Genomic DNA, 22,861 nt, shown 5'->3' with positions numbered 1-22,861 from the left:
TAACAAAACAGAAACAGGCTCATAGACACAGAGAACAAACTGGTGGTTGCCAGAGGGGAGAGAGGTAAGGGCGGATGAGAGAAACAGGTAAGAGAGATTAAGAGGTACAAACTTCTAGTTACAAAATAAATGAATTGTGTGGATTTAATGTACACATAGGGAATATAGTAAGTAACATTAAAATATCTTTGTATGGTGATAGGTGGTAACTAGATTTATCATGGTGATCATTTTGTAATGTATAGAAATATCAAATCACCATACTGTACACCTGGAAGTAACATAGTGTTGTAAGTCAATTATACTTCAATTAAAAAAAAAGTCAAAATGGATTAGACATAAATGTAAGATAAAACTATAAAACTTGCAGAAGAAAATATAGGAGAAAATCTTCATGACCTTGGATTAAGCAAAGTGTTCTTAACCATAAAGTAGAATTTACAAAAGAAAAATGATAAATTGAACTTAATAATAATTCAAAACCTTTGTCTTTCAAAAGACACAATTTAAAAATGAAAAGATAAGTCACAGACTGGAAAAAATATTTTCAAATCATATACCTGATAAAGGATTTGTATCTTAAATATATAAAGAATTCTTACATCTCAATAATAGGAAGGGAAAAAACCTTATTGAAAAATGGGCAAAATATTTAATAGACTTTTCTCCAAAGAACATATACAAATGGACAAGAAACAGATGAAAAGATGTTCAATATCATTACGATTAGGGAAATGCAAATCAAATTCCAAATGAGATATTACTTCACACCCACAAGGGCAGCTATAAATTTTTTAAAAGGAAAAATAACAAACATTGGTGAGGATGTGGAGAAATTAGAACTTTTATACACTGCTGGTGGTGCATGTAAATGTAATCAATATAAAATGGTGCAGCCCCTTTGGAAAATACTTTGGCAAAAGACTAGACATACAGTTACTACATAAGCCAGCACTTCCACTCCTAGGTACCTACCCAAGAGAATCGAAAACATATGCGCATCCAAAATCTTGTGCGTAAATGTCCACACCAGCCTTATTCACAATAGCCAAATACCAGCCTTATTCACAATAGCCAAATACCAGCCTTATTCACAATAGCCAAAAGGTGGAAATAACCCAAATGTCCATAAACAAAAGGTGGTATATACATATAGTATATACCATTATTCGGCCATCAAAAGTAATGAAGTACTGATTCGCACTACAACATGGATGAAACTTGAAAACGTCACACTAAGTAAAAGAAGCAAGTCACAAAAGACTGCATACTGCGTGATTCCACTTATATGAAATGTCCAGAATAGGCAAATCCATAGAGACGAGCAGCAGATTAGTGGTTCCCAGGGGCTGGGGTTCCCAGGGGCTGGGGACTAAGTGCACATGGGCAAGAGAGAGGTGCCATTGAGGTGATGGAAATATCTAATATTGGATTATAGTGATGGTTGCACCACTCGATAAATTTACTAAAAATCCCTGAATGTACACGTAAAATGAGTCAAATTTATGGTGTGTAAATTATATCTCGATACAAAATTTTAAAAACACTTTGGGAAGTAGAGAAAACAAAGTTTGTGTCAGTTGACACAACTTATTAGGGGTCATACAGAGCTCATTGGGCTGTTGTATGTTGTTGATGTTGTCGTTGTTGCCGTGGTTATGGTGGTTTTCCCATGAGGGTTGAGGGTCAAGCAGGGATTTGGGTCTTCTACAATAAAAATTTTAAAAATTAACAGAAAAAGAATGTTGCTGGGTTGAAATTCTGAGTAGCAGTGGGGGCAAAGAGAAGTGGATGGGTTTAAAAAAATATTCACGATGCAGAAGTGACAAGGTTTTGTACTGATTAGATATTGGGAATGGGGAAGAGTGAGGATGCCTCAGACTTAACATGCTTCAAGTTGAATCCCTGTTGTCCTCTCAAACTTACTGTCCTCCTGTGCTGCTAATCTCAGTGAGTGGATCAGCATCCTGGCACAGAGTAAGCATTCATTGATTGTCTTTGGAGTGAAAGAATGAATGAACAGAGTAAAAATATGGCCAACGCATCCACCAGGTCCTGCTAAACAGCCAGTCCTATACTCACCCACAAGGTCAGCTCAGCAGATGTCTATCAGAATTCCCCTCTCACTCTGTTGACCACTTGGGAAATCAACAGGTCCCACACCTTGAAGAACACTCACATTCATACCGGTGGCCACTCCTTGCCTAAACCCTGCAGCTGTGGCAGAGACCAGGTTTTGCCCAAAGCCTCTCACCCTGTAAATTCTTTACACGTGGGCAATGGCAGGTACATGTACAGCCCATATAAGCATGAGGGACGTTTGGTGTTGTCGAAAGAGGGTCACAATGGTGCCCAACTGGTGAGTCTATGTTCACTTTGGCTCCAAGCAGAAAGAGACGTTTCCCATCCGAGGGGGTTTATTAATCCAGGGCCCACCGCTCCACCCACCCCCCATCCTGGCAGGCAGAAAACACAGCTGCCAGAAACACTGCAGACAGTGAGTGATCAATTTGGATATTTTACTGCTGTTCCCAGGGTTGACAAGCAGAGATACAGAACCGCTTGTGATTCCTGATATAGATACCAAAACCAGGAAGTGATCCCTCCCAGTCCACCCTTCCCAGAAACAGAGGATGAGGTGGGACACGCAAAAGACGCCCCCAGACTCAACCGACAAATTGAAAATTCCCTTCATCATACTGGTTATGAGATAAAGTATAACCTCTTTAAGTATCGTTATACATAAGCACATTTACCTCTCATGGTTGTGAAGATTACAGCGTTTTGCATAATATATGGTTGCCGTTATCATTATCACCAGTTCCTTAATGAGGAAGAATCAGAATGACAGCACAATGTCCTTCCATAGTGTTTCTAATTCTTTGCCTTTATAGTTAAGTTAATGTAAAATAAAGTGTAATTTTTACTACAGTGTTTCCTGAAAGTGCAATACCAAGCTAAGAGGCAACCCTAAAAGACTGCTGTATGGGAAGGGAATATGGAAGTACTCCCACACATGGGAGCTCAAGTTTGTCTTTCAGCGCTTGAGTATATAGTTAAGTCACCAAGTCATTTATGATTAGACTTTCGTCAGGCAGTGTACTATGCTCATTCAACCCATAAGGTTTTGGACAATCATCTGTCCTCTGGTTAAAATCTTTAATGGTAAGGCATTCAGAAGAGCATTCTTGAGTTAACATTCAACCAAGGCATTGAATGAATGTTGTTTCCAGTTTTCAGGGCAGTCAGTAAAGTAAGAAAGCCTAAATAGGCTTTTCAGAGTTGTTTTCAGAACAGAGAAAGAGCTGCCTTGCCTAGCTTCCCCAATGCCCTGCCCCGCTACTCCTGACTCTTGCTAGGTTTCCTGCTCAGGAGGGGCAGAGAAAGGGTAAAATCGGGGCAGAAAACATTACCAAGAAAGAAAGTCAGTGCTGCAAGCTCTTGCAGACAGCCGAGTTCCACCTTCCACTGCACTGCCCAGCAAAGTGAAGCAGGGAGAGGGTAGGGACTCGCCGAAAGCTAGACACAGTCAATGACAGGCCCAGGACGGGGAAGTCCGATCGAGTTTGAGACAATGTACTCTGGGCGTCAGTCCCAGCGCAAGGTTGCTCCAGCTCTTGCAGCTCTTCCCAAGCACTAGGCCCAGCTGACCCCGCGCTGATCTCCGGGCGGGCTGTGTTTCGCGCAGCTGGTACAAACCGTGACGAGAGCCCTGCGGCAAGGCACAAGTGGCCTTCTCCTCTGCCAGGGTAAATAAAGGTGAGTACCAACGCCCCGAGGCCGAGCAGCCGCCTCTCGCTGCGCCAGGCCTGAAAGCCAGAGGCTGGGCAAACCTACCCATCGCACCCACCCAGAACACCCCTTCGCCGATCCACAGGGCGGAACCCACCTGTGCCGGAGGTCGCGACTCCCAAATCAGCAAAGCGGGAGGAACTGCAAGCAAAGAGAACCTCGGAAGGCAGCCCTGCGCCCGCCTTTTGCTTTTTGCCCTGAAACTGTCGGCTCCGCGCTCCCCTCCCCCAGCGCGCTCGGACCCAGCGCCTAGCCTGGAGGCCCCGCCCCGCTCCTTCCGGCCATGCAGGGTGGGGGCCTCGCGCGCCTGGGACCAAGCGGGCTGCGGAGCGTGCTAGAGCCGCTGATGCAACAGGGCTGAGCTGGGCCGCGCTGGTTCATTGCCTTCATTTAGCACATTTGGAACCACAGGCGCAGACAGGAGGATAGATAGACCTATGGAAGTATGCGTGTAAAACCTAGGTCGCCTTGCTTGCCGTTTCAGGACTCCTCCCAGTACGCTCCTATTTATGGTGGTTTATCGAGGGTCGCTGGAGCTTAAATTCTTCCAATATCCCTCCACCACTTTCTTGAACTTAAATCGCATACCACTCCACTGCTGGACTCCCACCAATTTACTTGAGCACCTTGAATCCAAGGTCCAGGTACAGTGTTAAGTACATTGAGCGCTAGAATGGAACGAGCCATTAAGAATTCATATCTTATGCACGTAAAAATTGAAGAACAGTACCTATTACAAAGAAGGACAAAAAATTCACTGAAATAGTATGTGCAATGGAAATTCAGGGCAAAGGGAAAAAATTGAGAGCAACAACACATAACAAATGTAATGTATAGACATTGAAAATGGGAAAGTGAGCAGTATTGTAGTTATTAGAGATTCAAATTGTTACTCAAACGGGTAATAATAAAGGAAAGATTTGTAGAAGTCAGCATCAACAAAAGAAAAAAAAACCCTTCGTACTTTTACCCTGGAATTCTTGCTGCCAGACGCTTTACCCCTATTTGTCTATTTGGAAAATTGATCCTTTTTCGTGGGTCCAATATGACAAATGTATCCAGCACGGGCCTCAAGTATACCACTTATCGTTTTGGATTATAATTTCTCTCTTTGCATGCCTGTGTCCCCCAATGAGCACGTACCTTCTTGAGAGCAGAAAATTCATATTTTTCAAATTTATATTCCAAGTCCCTAGCCCAGACCTAACAAATATTGTGTTTAGTGAATATTTGTTTAGAATTGTGTAAACCAGTGAGTAGAAAGAAAAAAGGCTATAGCTAGGATGTGAATTAATATACAGAGGAATAACTGAATTAAGTGAGATGATAGACTCAGACTGGTACTCATTCAGGCAGCAAACATTAATGAGTGTCTACCGAACCCCAGGTGCAGTATTAAGCACTGGGTGTAAAATGGTAAAAAAAAAAACAAAGCAAAACAAAACGGAACAGATAGCGTTCATGCCCTTATCGAGTTTAAGAACAAATAGGAATTGGCCAAGCAACAGGAAAAGGAACATCCCAGATGGAGGGTATGGTATGACCATACCCTACCGGTATGGTCAAAGGTTCTGTAGTAGGAAAGAACGTGACAGTAGCAATTAGAGTGATAAGATCAGTAAAGGTAAGGTGAAATCAACAGACAGAAAGTACTCAGAAAGAGGCAAGAGGTTGATAGATAAAGCCTGTTTAAGAGTCAGAAAAAGAAGCCAGTTGCCTTAATAATAGTAACCAACATTTATTAAATTTGTGCTATATGCCAAATGCTGAGCTAAGTGTTTTATAACAAACACTTAAGATAAATATTACTGTTATCCCTGATTTAAGGATAAGGAAACTGGGGCACAGAGAAGTTAAGCAATTTCACCAGGATCACACAGTAGTTAAGTGTCAGGGCTGAGATTCAAACCTAGGTAATCTGGCTCCAGATTGGAGGGCAAGAACTGTAATACAAAATACAAGTAAAAACTACAAAGAATTCTTTCACAAAATATGTTCATTGTTCTCATATATTTGGCATCTATCAGAAACAATACTAAGAGCTTCAAGAAACAATATCCTGGACCCAAATATTAATGCTCTAGACTTAAGACTTTGGCACAGACGTTGGTTGGTATTGGCAGTGGTGGTGGTGCCTTTGGTAGGTGATGCCATTAAGCAGCAATGATCTTAACATCAGGCATCAGCAGCAAGCCAGAGCACAGGAAGTAGAAAATAGTTGACATGAGTGCTCTTTTCTGGAGCACATATGAACTCTTGGGCAAAGGACTTCAATTCTTTAACCCTCAATTTCCTAATTCACAAATGAGCATAATAATAGTATCTATATTACAGGTTTGTGGTGATGAAATGAGACAATATGTGTAAAGTACCTGGCCATATCTGACACACAGTAAATGCTCTGTGAGTATTAGGTGCTATGATGGTGATGCATTTTAGTGACTGGAGGGGAGGCATGACCAACCAGGGAAGGTGTGGTTCAGGTACAGTTTGGGGAAGGTGATATGGCATATCAGAAAAATATTGAATAGGTAGTGAAACAAAAGTTTATTTCCTCCTCTTTGCATCAATTAAATCATTCCCTCTCTGTTATAATTGCTTACTTGTTGGTTTCCCTTATTATGATTTGTGTGTGTTTGTGTGAAGAAGCTAACATAGTGTCTAGGACAGAGTGGGAACTTAAAGAACATTTGTTGAATGAATGAGTTAATGTCTGAGTAAAAAGCAATAGGTATAAATGTGCTACAAAATAAGACAAGAAAAAAACCAATGATATTATCTGGGTCCTTTTATGTTTCAGCCACTCTGGCCTACCTTCCTTTATGTTACTGAAGTCACCAGGCTCGCTCCTGCTCTGATTCCAAAAATATAATCTGCTCATTTATTTGTCTCCACTTGTGCTGCTAATACTTAAGGCCAAGTGTTGGCAATTCTTTTAGAAAAAGGTCAGGCAGTAAATACTTTAGGCTTTGTGGGGCACATGCAGTCTGTCTGCCACTATTCAAATCCATGTTCACTGAGCAAAAGTAGTCACAGACAATATTTAGATGATGAGCGTGGATATGTTCTAATTAAACTTTATGTACAGAAAACAGACAGGAGGCAGAATTAGGCCTGTGGGCTCTAATTTGACAATCCCTGCTCTAGACTAAATTACCACCATCTCTTGCATGGGCCATTGTATAAGAAAGATATGTGGGAGCCACCGTCTCTGGCCGACATCTACATCTTGGTTTTATCAGCATCTTAGTGAAACTTTCATGCTTTCTAATCCTGTTCATAACCTTAAGAGTTGTTGAAAAGTGATTCAAAGTGTGTATTGTAATTTTGAATTTTTATTCGTCAAAATGGTCTTTAAAAGAACCAACTACTAGTGATCTTGAAAGGTTAAAAAATAAAGAAAAGAAAGAAGGAAAATGAACATTCATAATAAAAGTAACTTTTATTATGTAACTAAAAGTGACTTTAGCCAGAAAATAAATATTCTGTACACAGTGCAATGTTGAATTTGGCTGACGCTTTGGTCTATGACAACAGTTCTACTATACACTCTATACAGAAACAAATAAGTGCTAAAACTTTTCAGAAGAAATCGTCTAGGCCATGCAAAATTTCCCTCATCTACTGATGGATAAAAATTTGGTAAAACCTGAAAAGTGTATTAATTTTGTATATGAGGATATAAACAGGATATGGACATTTCTGACTCTCAAGGGAAATATGATTCAGCACAAATTTAGTAGCCTGTACAATGTTTACACTGAAGAGGCATTTCATTAGTTTAAATTGACAAAAACCTTCCTGAAACTAACTTAAGTGAAAGAGAAATTTATGGAAAGGTAATGGGGTGTCTCACAAAATCCTAGGAGTGGAGCAATCAGAACTTGGAAAGAACAAGGTACAGTTAAGCCTCAAGAATGGTCAAAACCAAGGATTCAAATGCCATCAAGACTCTATCATTCTTTAATCTCTATTCTTCCTCATACATTTATTTGTGAGCTCTCTCTCTCTCTCTCTTCCTCTCTCTTTCTCTCCCTTTCTCTCCCTCTCTCCCCCTCCCTCCAAATCTCCTTTTGTTTCTTAGGTCCATGCAACAGGAAATATGGTTACTGACACCTTCCTAAATTTTCATCTTACGGCTTCAACCACTGGAGAACACTATGCCAGGTTGGATCATCTGCAAAGCAAGTTGGCATCTAGAGATTCATTGTGGGTAATGATTAGGAGGATAAAGAGGAAGAGCAGGAGTGGGCAGGGGGAGACTTCAGGCCACAACACAGGTCTGACGCTTGTTAAAGGATAGGAAGTGAAGGAGGAATGGGTAGGAAGTGCCTGCGATTGCAGTGCAACTCTGCGGAAGTAACAGCCAGTCCAACTGGGGAATCCAGAGCAAAGGTTGCTAATTAGATGAATCCCGCATTGGACAGAAATGGCCCTAGTATCACTCCTGTGCTCAGAAAATGGCTGGAGATGCTGGGATGGGAACGGCCTTGGATCAAATGATGCAAAAATATCCTAATAGTGTTACAGTTGGAGGCTGTTGGGTGACTACATTCCTCACAGTAGGTTTCTTCTTGAAAGAAGATCTGCAAGGCACCTCCAGGGCTGCCACAGACACTGTGGTCCCACATCCATAAATCTGAGGGAGGGATATTCATCAGCCAAGTTTAAGTCTGGTGCCTATGCAGAACCAATCAACTGTAGCTGAGTGAGTGATGTCACATTATATTAAAGGACAGTTTTCAAGAGTGAGCAATCATCCCAGTTTGACTAGGACTGAGAGATTCCCTGGGATGTGAGACTTCGCTAAAACGAGGATGGCTGGTTATCCCAGAGGTGCCCATCTTAATAGGGATGGGAGGGGTACTGAAGACCATCCTATAGGTTGTATACTGTATAAACCATTGCATTTTACTGCATTTTATGGAGGAAATTCTACATTATAATGCTTTTATTGGATTAGGAGAATTTATGAAAGTCTAAGAATTAATCCTTTGAAAATGCCAAAGGTGTCATACTTTATTTCATATCATGCTCAGTCTCCTGTGCATTTATACATGCTTCCTCCATCTAGAAGGCTTCTCTCACTGAAACCTCTCTCCCTTTACCCCTCATACCACCGTTAGAAATGCCTCTTGCCCATTGCTTTGCTTTCTATAAGGAAGGATTCCTCTAAATGAAGATTAAATCATGTAATGAATGCTAAACACCTATTTAGAGCGTAGCATAAAGTGGTGGCTTGCATCAGTCACAGCTCTTAGTTGCATGCAAAAAAAGCTGAGTCTGGATGGTTTAAGCAGGAAAAACGTTTAATAAACCTATACTGTGAATGGCACTAGCCTAGCACTCCTGCTGTTACAAAAAATTGTTAAACTGCATAAGATATGTAAGGAAGCTGTTTACAGTTATTGTACAATACTCAGCACAGTGACTGTGATCCACAGAAAAGAAACTCACAATGTAAGCCCTCAGAATCATGTGAGCTCTTTGCCTGTTGACAATTTCCTGACCCCAACACGGAGAGCTGGGATTCCCAGCTGAGTTTGGCAGTCTCACTGAGCTCAGGAGGCAAAGCTGTGCAGATGTTGGAATGAGCGAACATATGTCTTGGGGCTCTCAGCAAATCTTTTTTTTTTTTTTTTTTTGCCGTACGTGGGCCTCTCACTGCTGTGGCCTCTCCCGTTGCAGAGCATAGGCTCCGGACGCGCAGGCTCAGCGGCCATGGCTCACGGGCCCAGCTGCTCCGCGGCATGTGGGATCCTCCCGGATCGGGGCACGAACCCCTGTCCCCTGCATTGACAGGCGGACTCTCAACCACTGCGCCACCAGGGAAGCCCAGCAAATCTTTAAAAAGAGTGAAAAGGTCATAGAACTTATTGTTCTTGGTTCCAAGACTTACTGTAAAGCTACACTTATCAAAACAGTGTGATACTGGAGTAAGAAATGACAAATAAATCAGTGGAAAAAATTAGAATCCAGTAATAGACCTACACATATATCATTACTTATTTATTTTATTTTTGGTTTGTTCGATCATTCACCCATCAAAGAACATTTGGGCTGTTTTCAGTATTTTTGTGAATAAAGCTGCTATGAACATCCATGTGCAGGTGTCTGTGTGGACACAAGTTTTAACTTTTCTGGACTAAATGCCTATGAATACAATTACTGGATTATATGCTAGTTACATGTTTAATATTTTAAGAAACTACCAAACAGTTTTCCAGAGTGGCTATGCCATTTTACATTCCCACCAGCAATGTATGAGAGATCCAGTTTCTGTGCACCCTTTCCAACATTTTGTGTTGTTAATATTTTTTATTTCAGCTGTTCTGATAGGTCTATAGTAATATTTCATTGTGGTTTTAATTTGCATTCCCTGCTGATTAGTGATGGTGAACAAATTTTCATATGCTTATCAGCTACCTGTATATCATCTTCAGTGAAATGTGTCTTCATGTATTATTTTGCCCAGTTTTTGCTTGGATTATTTCTTATGGTTGAGTTTTGAGAGCTCTTTATATATTTAAGATACTAATCCTTTGTTGGATATGTGGTTTTTTCTCTTTCTCTGTTGCTTCTCTTTTCTTTCATCCTCCTAAGTATTCCATACAGTAAAAGTTCTGAATTTTGATCAGGTCCAATTTATCAATGTTTCTTTTATTGCCTATGCTTTAGGTGTTGAGTCTAAGGACTCTTTGCCCAAACCTATATCCCAAATAACTTTCTCAGTTTTTTCTAAAAGTTTTATAGTTTTGTGTTCTGTATTTAAGTCCACAATCCATTTTGAGTGATCCTTTGTAAAGTGTGAGACTTAGGTTGAGGTTTATACTTTTGCCTCTGGGTGTCCAGTTGCTCCAGGACAATTGCTTGAAAGGTTATCCTTACTCCATTGAATTGATTTTGCACCTTTGTCAAAAATTATTTGGATATATTTATTTGCGTGGGTCTATTTTTGACTTTTTTAAAAATAAATAAATTTATTTATTTATTTTTGGCTGCATTGGGTCTTTGTTGCTGTGCACAGGCTTTGTCTAGTTGCAGCGAGCAGGGGCTACTCTTTTGTTGTGGTACATGAGCTTCTCATTGTGGTGGCTTCTCTTGTTGTGGTGTGTGGGCTCTAGGCATGTGGGCTCAGTAGTTGTGGCTCATGGGCTCTAGAGTGCAGGCTCAGTAGTTGTGGTGCATGGGCTTAGTTGCTCCGTGGCATATGGGATCTTCCAAGACCAGGGCTTGAACCCATGTCCCCTGCATTGGCAGGCAGATTCTCAACCATTGCACCACCAGGGAAGCCCTATTTTTGACTTTTTAATTCATTTCCATTTATCTAGATGTCTGTCCTTCTGCCAATACCACACTGCCTTGATTACTTCAGTTACTTTTATCTAAAGTCACCAATGCCATTAAATAGGAAAGGAAGTCTCATAAACCATTGAATATTGAAGAAAATGAAGCTCAAACTTTACCTCATACCACACACAAAATTTAATTTAGGATGAATCATAGACATAAACATAAATGCTAAAACTATGAAGCTGAAAGAAGAAAACATGGGACAATATCTTCATGATCTTGGTTTAGGATGATAGAAAACAAAAAATCATTAACTATAAAAGAAAATTGATAAGTTGAACTTCATCAACATTAAAAACTTCTGCAGTCAAAGACATTGTTATAAACATGAAAATGTAAACCATGGACTGGAAGAGAAAATAGTCACAATACATATACCTTACAAAGGTTAAGTATCTAGAATACATAAAGAATTCTTTGAAAGATAAAGCACAAACAAGCCCAATTAGAAATAAACAAAAGACTTCAATGTGTACTTAACAAAAGAAGATACATGAATGACCAATAAACACAAGAAAATATGCTCAATATCATTTACTCTTTAGATGAAGAGGAAAAATCACAGAGACAAAACACTTCACACCAATACAAATATATAAAATTTAAAAGAATGATACCATCAAATGTTGGTGAGAATGTGGAGAAATTTGAATTCTCTTACCTTGTTGATGGCAAAATAAACTGGTACAATTGCTTTGGAAAATTATTTAGTTAAAAATACACTTTCCCTGTGACTCAGTAATCCCACTTCTAGTTATTTACCTGAGAGAAATGAGAATACAAATTCATAGAGCATTTTGTACACAAATGTTTATAGCAGCTTTATTTGTAATAACTCCAAACTGTAAATAATCCAAATGTCCATCAATAGGCAAATGTATAAACAAACTGTACATCCATAAAATGGAATACTACTCACCATAAAAAAGAAATAAATTACAAGTGACAAACATGGATCAATCTCCAAGACATTATGCCTTGCTTCTAGTTTTAAATAAACTACTTATTTTGGAACAATTTTACATTTACAGAAAAATTGCAGAGTGCAGAAATTTCCCATATAACCACCACCCAACTTCCCCTCATGTTAACATCTTACAAAGCCATGGTACATTTGTCAAAACTGAGAAAAAACTATCAATTAAATGCCAACTATTTGTATTTCAAAAAGAAACATTATGCTGAGCTAATGAAGCTAGACACAAAAGAATACATACTATGACTCAATTTATAGGGAATTCTAGAAAATACAGAACTAAGGTATGGTGATTGAAAGCAGAATAATGATTGCCTGGGGCAGAGAGAATGTGGGTTTACTGAAAAGAGGAATGAGGGAATCCTTTGGAGTGATGGTAATGTTCTATATCTTGATTGGGATGTTGGTTAACACAGTGTATACATTTGTCAAAACTCACTGACCTGTACAGTTAAGATTTGTATATTTAACTGTGTATAAATTATAATTGATAAAAGTTAAGTTGGAAGAAAGGATATTTAGTAGCTGACAGAATCACTGTAAGGCATGGAGAATCAGGTAGAGAGCTAAGTTTCCAAGTTCAACAACCAAGAATTCACTGCACAACTGGTGTGGTGAGGAAACCACTATTCATACCACTGCTACTTCTGCATTACTGTAGTCACTTCTATGCTGGACACTCAATCTGGCAACTGTTATGGCTGCTCACAGAGAGAGCATGAAAGAACAACTAAATTTTCTGATCAAACTCTGTCACAATCATTATGGTCAGTTTACTTATTCTCTTTACGTGATTCTAAATAGTTTTAAACCATTGTTTTAGAAGACGTATTCCATGCATGTCCTGTATTATAAATGACTTTAAATCCATTTTGGATTTACACCAAGAAATGCATAAAACAATGAAAAAGTATATTTTAGTCACCTCATCATATTAATTTTTCTCTTATTAGCTATTTCTTTCTAGTCTTACTGCTGGTGAGGCAAATCCTCTGGGATCTGGTGTCTGACAAATCTAAGTTTTTATCCTGGTCCCCTTGCATTGTCCACCCTAACCCTTATTTGCACCCACTCTACCACTCCCCCACTTCCATGAGTCTCCTTTTCCTTAAATTAAACATTCCCTGTGGTTCAACTATTTCTCATAAATTGTATCTTTGGGAGTCTGGAGGCCGAGTTCCCAAATGATGTCCTCTCCACTAAGGGAGTCAGGATATCAGCCAACGTCCCTTCCTTCCAGTATGGTCAAAGATCTATTTGGGCTTCACAGGGTACTACCAGTAGTGCTGGGCCTAAATTCTTCAGTATGACTGACCTCCTGGGCAAGAGACTCAGGGTCTCTGGGACTCCAGAGCCTCCCAAGGCATTCAGGGTGCTCCTCATCTATACCCCATCGTACCCCACAACAGCTATACATCTAATAGAGGGACTTCTGCAGCAGAGCTGTACAAGAGACCCCTGCACTGCCCCTACTCTGCCTATACTTTTACTACAAACTCTCAGCAGCCAAAGGCCACCCCCAAAGTACAGGCTGGGTGATAGCTAGCCTCTCCAGAGTATAGGGGCACCCCCTCCAGCTTTGAGGCAGTTTTTATTTTTAAAAAGTTTTATTAATGGAAAATTTCAAATCTATATCAAAGTAGAGAGAATGGCATAATGATCCCCATATACATATCACCCGGCCTCAACTAGTCAATTCATGGCAAGTTGTGTTTCATCTAGATTGTTTTGAAGCAAGTCCCTTATATTTTATCATTTCATTAGTAAATCTTTCACTTTGTAGTTATAAAAGGACTTTTTAAAATTTGACAGAACCATAATACCTTTATCACACCAAACAGTATTTCCTTAATATCATCAAATATTCAGTTGGTATCCTAATTTCCAACTGTCTCATACATGTGGTAAATGTTTTCTCTTTTTCAGTTTGTTTGACTCAGACCCCAGTAAGGTCCAGAAATTGAAACTGGTAAGTTTATTTTTTAAATCTCTTTGAATATAGATTTCTACTTTATCTCTCTGTTTTACTTTTTCTTGCCGTTTGTTTGTTGAAGGAGTGTTTATCTGTAGTTTCCCAGAGTCTTAATTTTGCGGATTATTTATGGGCATGTTTTTAAATAGATTTATTGAGATATAATTCACATACCATACAATTCACACATTTAAAGTGTACAATTCAGTCCCTTTTACTATATTCACAGAATTGTGTATTCGTCATCACAATCAAGTTTAGAACATTTTCATCACGTTCCAAAGAAACCCTGCATGCCTTAGCCATGATCTTCCACTGCCCCTGCCACTGGCAACCACTAATTTACTTTCTATCTATATAGATTTGCCTGTTCTGAACATTTCATGTAAATTGAATCATACAATGTGTGTTCCTTTGTGACTGGATTCTTTCACTCAGCCTAATATTTTCAAGTTCGATTCATGTTGTAGCATGTGTCAACACTTCATTTCTTTATATGACTGAATAATAGTCTATTGCATGAATACACTACATTTTGTTTATCCATTTATCAGTTGATGGACAATTTTATTGTTTCCGCTTTTTGGCTTTTGTGAATAATGCTGCTATGGACATGTGTGTACAAGTTTTTGTGTGGAATTATGTTCTCATTTATCTAATAGTAGAGTGGCAGGGTCATATGGTAACACCGTTTAACCATTTGAGTAACTGCCAGACTGTTTTCCACAACAGCTGCAACATTTTATATTCTCACTAGCAGTGTATGAGGGTTCCAATTTGTCTGCATCTGTGCCAACGCCTGGGTTTTTTTTTAAATTGTTGTTTGTTTGTTTGTCTTTAATTATAACCATCCTAGTGTTAAGTGGTATCATACTGTGGTTTGGGTTTACAGGTCCCTACGGACTAATGATTTTGAAATATTTTATGTGCTTATTGGCCATTTGTATATCTTCTTTTGAGAAATTTCTATTCACATCCTTTGTCCATTTTGAAATTGGGTTATTTGTCATTTTATTATTGAGTTGTAAGAATACTTTACACATTCTGGATACAAGACCTTAGAAGGTATATGATTTGCAAAAATATTCTCCCATTCTATGAGTAGTCTTTTCACTGTCTTTTTTTAATTTAAATTTTCTTTTATATTGGAATATAGTTGATTTACAATGTTGTATTAGTTTTAGGTGTACATAAAAGTGATTCAGTTATGTATATATCCATTCTTTTTCAGATTATTTTCCCATATAGGTATTACAGAATACTGAGTAGAGTTCCCTGTGCTATACAGTAGGCCCTTGTTGATTATCTATTTTACATATAGAAGTGTGTACATGTCAATCCCAAACTCCTAATTTATCCCTCACTGCCACGTTTCTCCTTTGGTAATCATAAGTTTGTTTTCTATGTCTGTGAGTCTGTTTCTGTTTTGTAAATAAGTTCATTTGTATCATGTTTTTTTAAGATTCCACATATAAGTGATATCATATGATATTTCTCTTTCTCTGTCAGACTTCACTTAGTATGATAAGTTCTAAGTCCATCCATGTTGCTGCAAATGGCATTATTTCATTATTTTTAATGGCTGAGTAATATTCCACTATATATATATGTACCACATCTTCTTTATTCCTGCCTCTGGTGTTGGACATTTAGGTTGCTTCCAAGTCTTGGCTACTGTAAATAGTGCTGCAATGAACATTGGGGTGCATGTATCCTTTTTAAAAAATATAAATTTATTTATTTATTTATTTAATTTTGGCTGCATTGGGTCTTTTTTTTTTTACATCTTTATTGGCCTATAATTGCTTTACAATGGTGTGTTAGTTTCTGCTTTGTAACGAAGTGAATCAGTTATACATATACATATGTTCCCATATCTCTTCCCTCTTGCGTCTCCCTCCCGCCCACCCTTCCTATCCCACCCCTCTAGGTGGTCACAAAGCACCGAGCTGATCTCCCTGTGCTATGCGGCTGCTTCCCACTAGTTATCTATTTTCCGTTTGGTAGTGTATATATGTCCATGCCACTCTCTCACTTTGTCACAGCTTACCCTTCCCCCTCCCCATATCCTCAAGTCCATTCTCTAGTAGGTCTGTGTCTTTATTCCCGTCTTACCCCTAGGTTCTTCATAACATATTTTTTTCATAGATTCCATATATATGTGTTAGCATACAGTATTTGTCTTTCTCTTTCTGACTTACTTCACTCTGTATGACAGACTCTATGTCCATCCACCTCACTACAAATAACTCGATTTCATTTAGTTTTATGGCTGAGTAATATTCATTGTATATATGTGCCACATCTTCTTTATCCATTCATCCGATGATGGGCACTTAGGTTGTTTCCATCTTCGGGCTATTGTAAATAGAGCTGCAATGGACATTTTGGTACATGACTCTTTTTGAATTATGGTTTTCTCAGGGTATATGCCCAGTAGTTGCATTGCTCGGTCATATGGTAGTTCTATGTGTAGTTTTTTAAGGAACCTCCATACTCTTCTCCATAGTGGCTGTACCAATTCACATTCCCACCAGCACTGCAAGAGGGTTCCCTTTTCTCCACACCCTCTCCAGCATTTATTGTTTCTAGATTTTTTGATGATGGCCATTTTGACTGGTGTGAGATGATACCTCATTGTAGTTTTGATTTGCATTTCTCGCATGATTAATGACGTTGAGCATTCTTTCATGTGTTTGTTGGCAGTCTGTATATCTTCTTTGGAGAAATGTCTATTTAGGTCTTCTGTCCATTTTTGGTTTGGGTTGTTTGTTTTTTTGTTATTGAGCTGCATGAGCTGCTTATAAATTTTGGAGGTTAATCCTTTGTCACTTGCTTCATTTGCAAATATTTTCTCCAATTCTGAGGGTTGTCTTTTTGTCCTGTTTATGGTATCCTTTGCTGTGCAAAAGCTTTTAAGTTTCATTAGGTCCCATTTGTTTATTTTTGTTTTTATTTCCATTTCTCTAGGAAGTGGGTCAAAAAGGATCTTGCTGTGATTTATGTCATAGAGTGTTCTGCCTGTTTTCCTCTAAGAATTTGATAGTTTCTGGCCTTACATTTAGGTCTTTAATCCGTTTTGAGCTTATTTTTGTGTATGGTGTTAGGGAGTGTTGTAATCTCATACTTTTACATGTACCTGTCCAGTTTTCCCAGCACCACTTATTGAAGAGGCTGTCCTCTCTCCACTGTACATTCCTGCCTCCTTTATGAAAGATAAGGTGACCATATGTGCGTCGGTTTATCTCTGGGCTTTCTATCCTGTTCCATTGATCTATCTTTCTGTTTTTGTGCCAGTACCATACTGTCTTGATTACTGTAGCTTTGTAGTATAGTCTGAAGTCAGGGAGGCTGATTCCTCCAGCTCCGTTTTTCATTCTCACGATTGCTTTGGCTCTTCAGGGTCTTTTGTGTTTCCATACAAATTGTGAAATTTTTTGTTCTAGTTCTGTGAAAAATGCCATTGGTAGTTTGATAGGGATTGCATTGAATTGGTAGATTGCTCTGGGTAATATAGTCATTTTCACAATGTTGATTCTTCCAATCCAAGAACATGGTATATCTCTCCACCTTTGTATCATATTTAATTTCTTTCATCAGTGTCTTATAATTTTCTGCATACAGGTCTTTTGTCTCCTTAGGTACGTTTATTCCTAGATATTTTATTCTTTTCGTTGCAGTGGTAAATGGGTGTGTTTTCTCAATTTCACTTTCAGATTTTTCATCACTAGTGTATAGGAATGCCAGAGATTTCTGTGCCTTAATTTTGTATCCTGCTACTTTACCAAATTCATTGATTAGCTCTAGTAGTTTTCTGGTAGCATCTTTAGGATTCTCTATGTATAGTATCATGTCATCTGCAAACAGTGACAGCTTTACTTCTTTTCCCATTTGGATTCCTTTTATTTCCTTTTCTTCTCTGATTGCTGTGGCTAAAACTTCCAAAGCTATGTTGAATAAGAGTGGTGAGAGTGGGCAACCTTGTCTTGTTTCTGATCTTAGTGAAAATGCTTTCAGTTTTTCACCATTGAGGATGATGTGGCTGTGGGTTTGTCATATACAGCCTTTATTATGTTGAGGAAAGTTCCCTTTATGCCTACTTTCTGCAGGGTTTTTGTCATAAATGGGGGTTGAATTTTGTCAAAAGCTTTCTCTGCATCTGTTGAGATGATCGTATGGTTTTTCTCCTTCAATTTGTTAGTATGGTTTATCACATTGATTGATTTGCATATATTGAAGAATCCTTGCATTCCTGGAATAAACCCCACTTGATCATGGTGTATAATCCTTTTAATGTGCTGTTGGATTCTGTTTGCTAGTATTTTGTTGAGGATTTTTGCATCTATGTCCATCAGTGATATTGGCCTATAGTTTTCTTTCTTTGTGACATCTTTGTCTGGTTTTGGTGTCAGCGTGATGGTGGCCTTGTAGAATGAGTTTGGGAGTGTTCCTCCTTCTGTATATTTTGGAAGAGTTTGAGAAGGGTGGGTGTTAGCTCTTCTCTAATTGTTTGATAGAATTCGCCTGTGAAGCCATCTAGTCCTGGGGTTTTGTTTGTTTGAAGATTTTTAATCACAGTTTCAATTTCAGTGCGTGTGATTGGTCTGTTCATATTTTCTATTTCTTCGTGATTCAGTCTTGGCAGGCTGTGCATTTCTAAGAATTTGTCCATTTCTTCCAGGTTGTCCATTTTATTGGCATAGAGTTGCTTGTAGTAATCTCTCATGATCTTTTGTATTTCTGCAGTGTCAGTTGTTTCTTCTCCTTTTTCATTTCTAATTCTATTGTTTTGATTCTTCTCCCTTTTTTTCTTGATGAGTCTGGCTAATGGTTTATCAATTTTGTTTATCTTCTCAAAGAACCAGCTTTTAGTTTCACTGATCTTTGCTATCGTTTCCTTCATTTCTTTTTCATTTATTTCTGATCTGATTTTTATGATTTCTTTCCTTCTGCTAACTTTGGGGTTTTTTGTTCTTCTTTCTCTAATTGCTTTAGGTGCAAGGTTAGGTTTTTTATTCAAGATGTTTCCTGTTTCTTAAGGTAGGATTGTATTGCTATAAACTTCCCTCTTAGAACTGCCTTTGCTGCATCTCATAGGTTTTGGGTCGTCGTGTCTCCATTGTCTTTTGTTTCTAGGCATTTTTTTAATTTCCTCTTTGATTTCTTCAGTGATCACTTCGTTATTAAGTAGTGTATTGTTTAGTCTCCATGTGTTTGTATTTTTTACAGATCTTTTCCTGTAATTGATATCTAATCTCATAGCGTTGTGGTCGGAAAAGATACTTGATACAATTTCAATTATCTTAAATTTACCAAGGCTTGATTTTTGACCCAAGATATGATCTATCCTGGAGAATACTCCATGGGCACTTGAGAAAAATGTGTATTCTGTTGTTTTTGGATGGAATGTCCTATATATATCAATTAAGTCCATCTTGTTTAATGTATCATTTAAAGCTTATGTTTCCTTATTTATTTTCATTTTGGATGATCTGTCCATTGGTGAAAGTGGGGTGTTAAAGTCGCCTACTATGAATGTGTTACTGCTGATTTCTCCTGTTATGGCTGTTAGTATTTGCCTTATGTATTGAGGTGATCCTATGTTGGGTGCATAAATATTTACAATTGTTATATCTTCTTCTTGGATTGATCCCTTCATCATTATGTAGTGTCCTTCTTTGTCTATTCTAATAGTGTTTATTTTAAATTCTATTTTGTCTAATATGAGAATTGTTACTCCAGCTTTCTTTTGGTTTCCAGTTGCATGGAATATCTTTCTCCATCCCCTTACTTTCAGTCTGTATGTGTCTCTAGGTCTGAAGTGGGTCTCTTGTAGACAGCATATATGTGGGTCGTGTTTTTGTATCCATTCCACCAGCCTGTGTCTTTTGGTGGGAGTATTTAGTCCATTTACATTTAAGGTAATTATCAATATGTATGTTCCTATTCCCATTTTCTTAATTGTTATGGGTTTGTTATTGTAGGTGTTTTCCTTGTCTTGTGTTTCTTGCCTAGAGAAGTTCCTTTAGCATTTGTTGTAAAGCTGGTTTGGTGGTGCTGAACTCTCTCAGCTTTTGCTTGTCTGTAAAGGTTTTAATTTCTCCATCAAATCTGAATGAGATCCTTGCTGGGTAGAGTAATCTTGGTTGCAGGTTTTTCTCCTTCATCACTTTAAATATGTCCTGCCAGTCCCTTCTGGCTTGCAGAGTTTCTGCTGAATGATCAGCTGTTAACCTTATGGGGATTCCCTTGTGTGTTTTTTGTTGTTTTTCCCTTGCTGCTTTAAATATGTTTTCTTTATATTTAATTTTTGACAGTTTGATTAATATGTGTTTGGTGTATTTCTCCTTGGATTTATACTGTATGGGACTCTCTGTGCTTCCTGGACTTGAATAACTATTTCCTTTCCCATATTAGGGAAGTTTTCAACTATAATCTCTTCAAATATTTTCTTAGCCCCTTTCTTTTTCTCTTCTTCTTCTGGAACCTGTATAATTCGACTGTTGGTGCGTTTAATATTGTCCCAGGGGTCTCTGAGACTGTCCTCAGTTCTTTTCACTCTTTTTTGTTTATTCTGCTCTGCAGTAGTTATTTCCACTATTTTATCTTCCAGGTCACTTATCCGTTCTTCTGCCTCAGTTATTCTGCTATTGATCCTATCTAGAGTATTTTTAATTTCATTTATTGTGATGTTCATCATTGTTTGTTTCATCTTTAGTTCTTCTAGGTCCTTGTTAAATGTTTCTTGCATTTTGTCTATTCTACTTCCAAGATTTTGGATCATCTTTACTATCATTATTCTGAATTCTTTTCCAGGTAGACTGCCTCCTCTTCATTTGTTAGGTCTGGTGGGTTTTTATCTTGCTCCTTCATCTGCTGTGTTTTTCTGTCTTCTCATTTTGCTTCTCTTACTGTGTTTGGGGTCTCCTTTTTGCAGGCTGCAGGTTCGTAGTTCCCATTGTTTTTGGTGTCTGTCCCTAGTGGCTAAGGTTGTTTCAGTGCGTTGTGTAGGCTTCCTGGTGGAGGGGACTAGTGCCTGTGTGCTGGTGGATGAGGCTGGATCTTGTCTTTCTGGTGGGCAGGTTCACGTCTGGTGGTGTTTTGGGGTGTCTGTGGACTTATGATTTTAGGCGGCCTCTGTGCTAATGGGTGAGGTTGTGTTCCTGTCTTGCTAGTTGTTTGGCATAGGGTGTCCAGCACTGTAGCTTGCTGGTCGTTGAGTGAAGCTGTTTGCTGGTGTTGAGATGGAGATCTCTGGGAGATTTTCACCATTTGATATTATGTGGAGCTGGGAGGTCTCTTGTGGACCAGTGTCCTGAAGTTGGCTCTCCTACCTCAGAGGCAGAGCACTGACTCCTGGCTGTAGCACAAGAAGCCTTTCATCCACACGGCTCAGAATGAAAGGGAGAAAAATTAGAAAGAAAGAAAGACAGAAAGCAGATAAAATAAAATAAAATAAAGTTATTAAAATAAAAAATAATTATTAAGAAGAAAAAAATTTAAAAAGAAAAAAACAAAACAAAACAAAAAGGATGGATAGAACCCTAGGAGAAATTGCGAAAGCAAAGGTATACAGACAAAATCTCACACAGAAGCATACACATACACCCTCACAAAAAGAGGAAAAAATAATAAATCTTGCTCTCAAAGTCCACCTCCTCAGTTTGGGATGATTCTTTGTCTATTCATGTATTCCACAGATGCAGGGTCCATCAAGTTGATTGTGTAGCTTTAATCCACTGCTTCTGAGGCTGCTGGGAGAGATTTCCCTTTCTCTTCTTTGTTCGCACAGCTCCCAGGGGCTCAGCTTTGGATTTGGCCCCGCCTCTGTGTGTAGGTCAGCGGAGGGCGTCTGTTCTTCGCTCAGAGAGGACGGAGTTAAAGGAGCAGCTGACTCGGGTACTCTGGCTCACTCAGGCCAGGGGAGGGAGGGGTGCGGATGCGGGACGAGCCTGAGGTGGCAGAGGCCAGCGTGACATTGCACCAGCCTGAGGTGTGCCGTGCATTCTCCCGGGGAATTTGTTCCTGGATCACGGGACCCTGGCAATGGCGGGTTTTACAGGCTCCCTGGAAGGGAGGTGTGGATAGTGACCTGTGCTCACGCACAGGCTTCTTGGTGGCGGCAGCAGCAGCCTTAGCATCTCATGCCTGTCTCTGGGGTCTGCGCTGTTAGCCACGGCTCGCGCCCGTCTCTGGAGCTCCTTTAAGCAGCGCTCTTAATCCCCTATCCTCGTGCACCAGGAAACAAAGAGGGAAGGAAATGTCTCTTGCCTCTTCGGCAGGTCCATACTTTTCCCGGACTCCCTCCCAACCAGCCGTGGCGCACTAACCCCTTCAGGCTGTGTTCACACTGCCAACCCCAGTCCTCTCCCTGCATTCCGACCGAAGCCTGAGCCTCAGCTCCCAGCCCCGCCTGCCCTGGCAGGTGAGAAGACAAGCCTCTCAGGCTGGTGAGTGCCAGTCGGCACTGATCCTCTGTGCGGGAATCTCTCCGCTTTGCCCTCTGCACCCCTGTTGCTGTGCTCTCCTCCGTGGCTCCGAAGTTCCTCCCCCTCTGCCACCCGCCGTCTCCGCCCGTGAAGGGGCTTCCTAGTGTGTGGAAACTTTTCCTCCTTCACAGCTCCCTCCCACTGGTGCAGGTGCCTTCCCTATTCTTTTGTCTCTGTTTATTCTTTTTTCTTTTGCCCTACCCAGGTATGTGGGGAGTTTCTTGCCTTGTTGAAGGTCTGAGGTCCTCTGCCAGCGTTCAGTGGGTGTTCTATAGGAGC

At 39.5% G+C, this 22,861-nt stretch overlaps 1 protein-coding gene across 2 annotated transcripts in view; it reads right to left on the bottom strand.

Annotated features, from left to right (window-relative positions):
* Nucleotides 1–4,014, bottom strand: part of TMLHE (trimethyllysine hydroxylase, epsilon) — a 67,396-nt gene extending 63,382 nt beyond the window's left edge. For both annotated transcript variants that reach the window (XM_060137878.1, XM_060137879.1), the window contains exon 1: nucleotides 3,890–4,014. The gene's annotated coding sequence lies outside the window, so the exon portion shown is untranslated. The remainder of the gene's footprint in view (nucleotides 1–3,889) is intronic.
* Between the last annotated feature and the right edge of the window lie 18,847 nt (nucleotides 4,015–22,861).

Source organism: Lagenorhynchus albirostris, chromosome X (assembly GCF_949774975.1).
Source record: "Lagenorhynchus albirostris chromosome X, mLagAlb1.1, whole genome shotgun sequence".
In the NCBI taxonomy this organism is placed as follows: Eukaryota; Metazoa; Chordata; class Mammalia; order Artiodactyla; family Delphinidae; genus Lagenorhynchus; species Lagenorhynchus albirostris.
Note: the sequence above shows the minus strand (reverse complement) of the source record. Positions and strands in the feature narration are given on the sequence as shown.